We start from the raw sequence: 8,400 nt of genomic DNA on the forward strand, positions 1-8,400 counted from the left end.
CAGGGGATTTGTAGGCTTGGAATTTCAGTGAACACTAACAAAATCAGTATTATCACCAACCGCTTCCTTAGCTTTTCTAATTTATTCTTAAAATAAAGGAGAAACACATGTTTACATTTGAAGAGTACTATGGTACTCACATCACTTGACTGGATATAGTAATTTTGGGCCTATTGCATTTTTCTTTTTTCTCTGTGGAACCTCCTAAGGTTTGTGGCAGAGGTCAATGGATCTGTCCCTGAGGGCTTAACAGGTTTCCCGATATAATAACAGTATCAGAATTTTAAATCAGTTGAAAGTAATCTATTTTTTTCTCTTTTCTTAGCCATATAATTGCCAACAATTTTTTGTTGTTGGTCTTTATTTCCCTCTTGGTATTTCTCTTCAGATAGTGATTTATAAAGTTCCAGGTTTACTCAGAAAAGAAGGAGAAAGTGATTGGGAGGTTTTGAATGGTAGGAAAGATAATAAAGATAAAATCTTCTCGTCATACTTTTGAAACCCATGGGAATCACATGAGAAGCATTTCAGTGAGTGGAATCCACAGACAAAGGCTGGTATGAGAAAAAGTAGTGAGCAGGGGTATGTACTTCTTTAAGGCCTCTCCTATTTTGAGAGTCGAATAATAAAGAGGATAAGAGGATACAGTTTCCTCAAGTCCCAGGGATACAGTTTTCCACATAATTTGCAGCCTAGGAAGCATCCTTCCCAGGAAGTAAATCTGCTGCATATGCATTAAAAGTGCAATTAAAAGAGTTGGGGGTAGGAAGAACATTTCTCATTGTCATTGTTATGAGGTACTTCAAGGGTACTATTTCCTGAGATTCCATGGGGGATGGCCTGCTGTGATGAACCCTTGGGGCAGCTCCTGCCCATTCACCACTCCCCCCGGAATGCATGGTGCTCCCATGGAGTGCACATTGTTCCCACGAGTGCACAGTGCCCCCATGAAGTGCACAGTGCCCCTATGGAGGGCACAGTGCTGCTATGGAGTGTACAGTGCCCCCATGGAGTGCACAGTGCCCCAGTGGAGTGCGCAGTGCTACTATGGAGTGCACAGTGCCCCTGTGGAGGGCACAGTGCCCCACTGGAGTGTACAGTGTTCCCATGGAGTGCACAATGTTCACATGGAGTGTCAAATGTTCCCGTGGAGTGCACAATGTTCACATGGAGTGTCAAATGTTCCCGTGGAGAACAATGTTCCCGTGGAGCATTCAGTACTCCCATGGAGTGCACCATGCTCTGGCTCCCTGAGCAGCTTCTCCCACTGGTGCTGCTCATGATTCCTGCGCTGTGCCAGTGAGACTGGATCCATGGAGAGGCCAGGAAGCTGAGCAGTGTTCCAGGAGACTGCCTGCCCAGAGCACCCAGAGCAGAGTCCAGGATGCCAGGCAATGAAGGTCTTTAAAGAGTGTCATGGGAAGAATCAGATACCCAGAGAAGGGCTCTGCAACAACTCAAAGGGAGGAAGACCTTCTTATGTTGTTTATTAGTGAGAATTTGTGATCCTGGAATATTTATGGGAATAATCCTTGGTAGTAAATAAAGCAGGTTAACAATGCAGAAGAATGCCTAAGGGAACATTTGATTTCTATGACTGAGCATAGTTTTATCTAACTTTAATCTTCAGTAAATTATTCTACTGAACCATTCCATCTTCCATATTTGTGCAGTTGCCTCTAGATCAGAATGGTTCCTTGACATTTATTAAACACAGACAGAGACTATAGCCCATCTATGGAACGGTACTTTTTGGAAGTTGCAGTATTAGACACAGATCAAAGTGCTGTAGTTTTCTTATTTTAATTTTTTTTTCCTACATGAAAACCATACTGGATGTCTTACTTTAAGTATATTTAATGCCTAAGTACAGGAAGCAGTTCAAATCTAGGGAAATCTGAAAAAATCAGATTCTAACATCTACTGCTGCTGATTAAGGCTTATTACACAGGGGCTTGCAATGACAATAGTGAGTGCACTGGCAAGATAAGTGATTTTCATCTGGTCCAATAAAGGGTGGTGGTCCATCAAATGAAGAAAAAACTATTTTAATTGAGCCACAAAAAGTCTCTTGTTATTGGGACTGGAAGATATGCACAAGTGTGGACAAACCAGATGATGAAGGGCATGGAATGGAATTCAAAGTTCCGGCTGCCCAGGCTAGAGTGCAGAGTTAATGATGACAGTGATGAATGCACATACTACATACTTACACAAAGGTAAACAGTCACTGTGTAATCACCCAAATAAATCTGAATACATGATCAGTGTTTCTTTGAGTGTTGGATGGATTTTCCCTGTGGAACACGTGATACATCTTACTACATAAATTTTAGGAAAGTGCTCCTCCTGCTCATTTGGCAACTGCTAACTTTAATGTGTTTAAGAATAACAGTGGCAGCAGTTTTAAAAGTACCTCAGTGACACTGAAAATCAGAGAAACACCAATGTATCACGACTTAGTTTTAGAAATATCTTCATAGGTTAATGTGAATTAACTCCTACACACTCCATTCTAACAAAAAGTTATCTATCTTTACTGTCATGAATAATCCTGAGTATTCACCATAGAACATTTATATGCATGCCTAAATCTAGAAGGACTTTAATCACAGAATCAGAATCACAGAATAACAAAATGTGTCAGGTTGGAAGGGACCACAGCATGTCATCTGGTCCAACATCCCTGCTCAAGTGGGGTCATCCTGGACTACATGGCACAGGATTGCATCCAGAAGGTTCTTGAACATTTCCAGTGAGGGAGACTCTACAACCTCTCTGGGCAAAATCTTTCATCAGAATAATGCTCTTGATCCAAGGTTTCTCAGGTACTTCTGTAAATGAAAATGCAGTAGTTTCTCTTGGAGAGAATTTTTAAGAAGCATATGAAGCTCTGAAACAATAGTCAGAAGACTTCTCTGCCAAATTCACACTGACTTTGTGTATAATGTTTTGCATCCTGTGTGAGACTAGGACAGAACAAGAAGCAAAGGTCCTTGTGACTGTTTTAACTTTGAACATGACACCAAGTGTTGCAGAAGAAATAGTAACAGGGTTAAGATCCAGCATTGATCCAGAGCCTTCCTGCTGGGGCAGATAGAAATGTTCTGCTGTTAACGAGTAGTGTGTGTAACTTCTGTAAGCGCAGAGCTATCACCTCCCTCTGTTTGCACACTGGTATTGTCTATCTATGCTCCTGTTTGGTATCTTCCTACAGCTTAGCTCTTTTCTATATTTCAGCTGCTTTCTGAACAAGGGAATTTTCATTGCTTAGGCAGGATTTGTTCATATAATTGCATGACTGCAATAAATCTCAAGTGTCACTTCAAACACATAACTTTTAGTTTTCTTGCTGAAATTTTGGATCGTAAATGAATTCCCAGGTTAAATTTCCTTCTACAACACTGTCTGTCCCACATCTGTATTATTAGACCATTAAGGCATCTCAAAAACATAGATAATCTCTTCTAAGTGTGACTGTCTTTAAAGAAAAGATGCTGACCTCCAAGCCAATGTAAATAGATCATTTATGGAAATAAATAAATTAGTGTAGAAGCCAGACTTGTCCCAAATTCTTCAGTGAGTGGAGACTTGGACATAATTGAGAGATCAAGAGTCATGAGGTTAATGAGGTCATGCTGCCAGGGCCTGGTCTGGGTTTAGTATAACATGAAAGACTCAGCTCTGATCTGACTGGCACGGTCACTTAACAGCAGTGCCTTCCCACCACGGCTCTGTTGGGAAACCTGAAACCACCCTGGGTCAGCCCTCTTGTGCTGCGTGACGCCCCAGAAGACGCACGCTCCTCTGCACATGAAACCACTTAACCACCTCCCTCCATGGCTTTTGTAAAAGGGCTTGTCAAGAAGAAAGAGGGACTAATAAAGCTTCTCCTTTTTAAATATGGGTGGACTATTGAACCCACCTAAAAACATTGCTAGAATAGTAGTAAATATTGTTTGATAACTCTTACTAACTATCTGCTAGCTGTATTTGAACTGTAGTAAATGCCATGTTTACATTGCACGTTAAGAAGAGCTCTTACAGTCAATAGCTCTTATCTGAATGATGGGAAAGGTGAATCTCCTGCTGCTGAATGCTTTACGACAGCTGACCAGTATCAGTACAGACAACTGCTATCAACATTTTTTTATTGTAGATGTTCTCAGGGTAGTGTGTGATAACAAACCTCAGATAAAAAGAATAATGGCTTGTTGCAAAACATTTTTGTCCCTGTGCACTGGATGAGGAGAAGTTTCTGTGGAAGGTGGACAAAGCTCCTGTGTGGAGAGAGATGCCTGGGGCAGGAGGGGAGCAGGTCTCCAAAAGCACAGCTCTTTTATTTTTGTACAGTAGTACCCCTAATACTGTACAAAAGCAGTGTCTTGCATGCCACAAAGCATATTACAGTTTACTAGAAAATTTTCTATGGACTACCTTCTCTATTAGAATGTAAAGTTATAGAAAACACAAAGGTTTCTTGAAAAGAGTTCAGTCTCAATAAAGTTCTGACAAAACATTGGAAATTTTCAGAATTTCATCTTTTGTTGCCACATAAGACCTTTCACCTGCACCCTCTGAAACCCTAAGAGTTTGCAAGGAAAAACAGAAAACAGTTTGTAAAAATTCAAAACTTTTCCCTTTCAAAGTTTGAAAATGGAAAATATTACCGTTCATTTTTCAGTTTTATTTAATAATTTCCTGTATGTAATATTAAATGTAAACTCACACTGTAAGCCTTACTTCTGCATTGAAAGAAAACAAAAGAGTTTTTGTTGGACTTCTTAGTTAATTAAATGCTTCTGATTTCCTCACTGATTTTTCATTTGGAAGGAAAGCAGAAGACTTTATTTTTGCTGCATCTAAAAAAGAAAATTACTTATTGTCTCACAAACATGTACTTTGTGAGCACGGCCAGCTGCAGAACTAAGTTATTGCAGTCCTTGTCAGACCTCCTATCCTCATCTTGACTGTCATTACCAGACTTTGTCTTCCCAAAATAAAACTGATGAGAATTGCAACACCTTCAGTCAGCAGTTTCCAGGGTCTGAGACTTCAGCAGTTCTGTAGTTTCCCAGAAATTCTGGAAATAACCTATTTATGTGTTTCTATAATAACATGTAGGAAAACTTAATTTCCACACAATTCTCTGGACTTCTTCATCTCAGCTTGGACTAGACTTCTGTGAATTCAATATTTTTTTACACTGAAATTAGGCTGCTCAATAATTCTCTGGACTATGATTTCTTTTGAGTTTTTTTTTCTCGCTGTCTGCAAATGTTGGTGTTTCACCAAACCTAAATAAGTTTTAGAGTAATTTAAACTTAATAACATTCTGTGTTTGAGTGCTATAATTGTTAATTTGGTTTTACAAAGTGCTATGGTCATGCTTTATCCTGATTTTTGTTTTATTGCAACTCACTGGCTCCATCTTTGTTCAGTGGTATTTCCATTTGATACAGTGGCTGCTCTGCAATATTCCTTTGAATACAGCTGATGGCATAAAAAGTTGATAAACACTCAGCATCAAAGATGAGGGAATTTTTCTTTTATTTTATTTAAATAGAGCCTTGGGCTTAAAATTTCCAATCAAACACTTTAAACTGGATTACGAATGTTAAACATCAACACATCTATTAACTGCATTTTACTATAAAAAGAAACTCTTTTAAAGTCTTCCAAATACACAAAACATTAAAAAAAAAGAATGACTGTGTGTGATGTGATATATTGAAAGACTATCTTAATGGCATCTTGACCCAAACCTTGTATGCTGTTCCATGATCTTTTAACTAATGTGAGGATCATGGAAAACTGCTGCCAGATTTGATTAAAATAAGAAGCAGATCACTCAGGGAGAACTTTCCCGTTCCTACGGCCAAGGCATCATAGCATGGCCAGTCCTGAAGAAATGCCACCTAGCACTGCCATGGGCTGTCAAACCTCTCATTCCTCAGCAATCACCAGCAAAATGCTAAGATTTTTACAAGTTTCTCTAATTGAAGGTAGCACTGGATCATTGACAACATGGATTCAGGTCATGACTAGGAATGGAAATAATTTTGGAGTCAGTGATGGATGGTCCCCTGTTGGCAATTGATGCTGGGCAGGAACTGATTCCTGGTTCTTAGACCTCTCTGCAGACCACAGAAAAACAGTAAGGCCTTGAGAAGTGTACTAAAATCTGATAGATTCTTCTTGGGGGTCCCCAAAAGGTTAAGAAAGGAATGTCTGCCACTAGACCTTGTCTTCTTCCTATGGCCATATTCTGTAATTCTCTTTTTTTCTCCTCAAGTCTATCAAAACTTGAGTGAAGCTCTGTGGGAAATGGAGGCTGTCTGGATGTCAGCTGCTGCAGCCTGTGAAAGCCATAGCTGGTGTCAGCTGCCTTGTTATCATCTCCTCTCCTTCCCCGGCTCTTTCTCACTGTTTACTAGTGAAGGAACCACAAAAAGGCTCCTCAAGCAATGCAAGTGTTCTTTGTCAGCCTTACTAAAACCTTATCTTCCAGCCTAATGGATACAAAATTGTCCTCAGTTAATCTTATATGCTTATTTAGGAGCCAGATGACATCAATGAACACATAGGAAAGCGTATTTAGGAAGGTACAACCAGGACAAAGCAGTGCTGCACGTCTTACCAACACCAACCATTTTCAGAAGCACCACATATCTCTGATTTTCTCCATAGTGGTGGGGGAAAAAAAAGCCAGACTGGAGACCTTGTTCTTATTTTAGAAAGGGTAAAATGTTTTTTTTGCTTTTGTTTTTTTTTTTAATGGTTGCATAAAGCTCTAGTATGAAGATGGTCACTGATAAAAATAATTCCCTGGGTACAAGGTAGCCTCCAGTTTAATAAAGATATGTGGGAGGCAGCAGTCTTTACTGGGGCCATTCTCTGAAATAAAGTTCCACAAGCTTTGTCACCTTCCTCAGCAGACAACTGTTCATATATTACTGCTCCTCATACAGCCCTTACTTACCTAAACTGCTTCTCTAACCAGCTCAGAGCAGCCTTTACAGTTTAAAAGTCACAGGTCAAGGAAGCATGATCAGTTTGGCAGAACAGTCTCAGGCAATATCGGTTTGCAAGTAAGGGCAGAACTTTGCCAACAAGGAATCACCCAGGGCTGGTACAAAAATGGAAAACTGCTTCTTCCTAGGAAAGGCACTCGATGTTTATTTTGCTGGAGGCAGAGGATGGCTTCAGATCAAGTCATGTTCCTGAAACTGGAGCCTGGGCAGAAGTGGGCACAGACGTGAGGCCTCAATGATAACTTGTTGCTGCTGTCCCTCTGTCCGAGGCTGAGGCAGTGGCTGGAGCAGTCTGCTGCTCTGTGCCAGTGGCACACAACCCAGCACCCAGAATGCAGCTACAGCCTTTCTAGTCCTGACATCCTGAAATCACACTGAGGCTACAGGATTGAAGACTGAGAGAATTTCACATCAAAGTTCAAATCCTAGCTGGTATTACCTAAATAGCTTCTTAGTCATAGACTGATTCTAAGAACTGCTCTTTTTATTTCATTGAAGGATTTTTTTCCCAATAGTTTCATTTCCCTCCCATAACTAAGACTGATCTTACTTTGCTATGATCAGATTTGCTCTCCTTTCTCTAATTTGCACAGAGGAAGGGCATGTACAGAAACAGGAACTTTTCTTCAAAGGAGGTTCACACTATGGTCAATGAGGATCTCACACCTTGTGCAGCAGTCATTTCTTCCTACTGGCTCCTGCTAAACATAATCAAAAAGAGCATGACCGTAAAGTGTCACAGCCATACACTATTGCATAGGAGGTATTAGGTGTCCCCCTTGAGCATCATCAATAACACTGGACCATTCATGTGAAAAGAGAGTCACTTGTTCCTTTGCTATGGCAGTTGTCATTATGCTTTCCTGAATTTGATCATCTAGCAGTGGTAGCAGTTACAGAGGGGATATTTCACCTGAAATCTGACAATTGATGTTGTCAGCCCCCAGCCAGCTTACTGGAGGATGCCCTATGGACAGGGAGAGACTCCTGGGGCCGAGGGGGATGGTGTAATATAGTTCACATTAAGTACATTCACAGTTCCCTGAGGAAAGGGGCAGCAAATGTGCCAGATCACTCTAAAATCACTCTTAATGTGAAATGAGGCTAGAAAACAAGTTTAATTTACAAAAGGTGAAGAGGAGCTCTTAAATCAATCTAGAGACAAACAGGCTGGAAACACAATAAATGGCTCAATAAATACCTGGTACTTCATTGCAATTTCAGGCTTTTGTTTATTTTTTTCAGTTAGCAGAGTTGAGCACTGAAGTACACAGACACAAATCATTTTGGATGCCACAGCTGTCTGTTTCTTAAACAAGTCACATTCTCCCAGTGCTGTCTTTCCAGGTAATCATTATTGGTATAC

Source organism: Geospiza fortis, unplaced genomic scaffold (assembly GCF_000277835.1).
Source record: "Geospiza fortis unplaced genomic scaffold, GeoFor_1.0 scaffold200, whole genome shotgun sequence".
In the NCBI taxonomy this organism is placed as follows: domain Eukaryota; kingdom Metazoa; phylum Chordata; class Aves; order Passeriformes; family Thraupidae; genus Geospiza; species Geospiza fortis.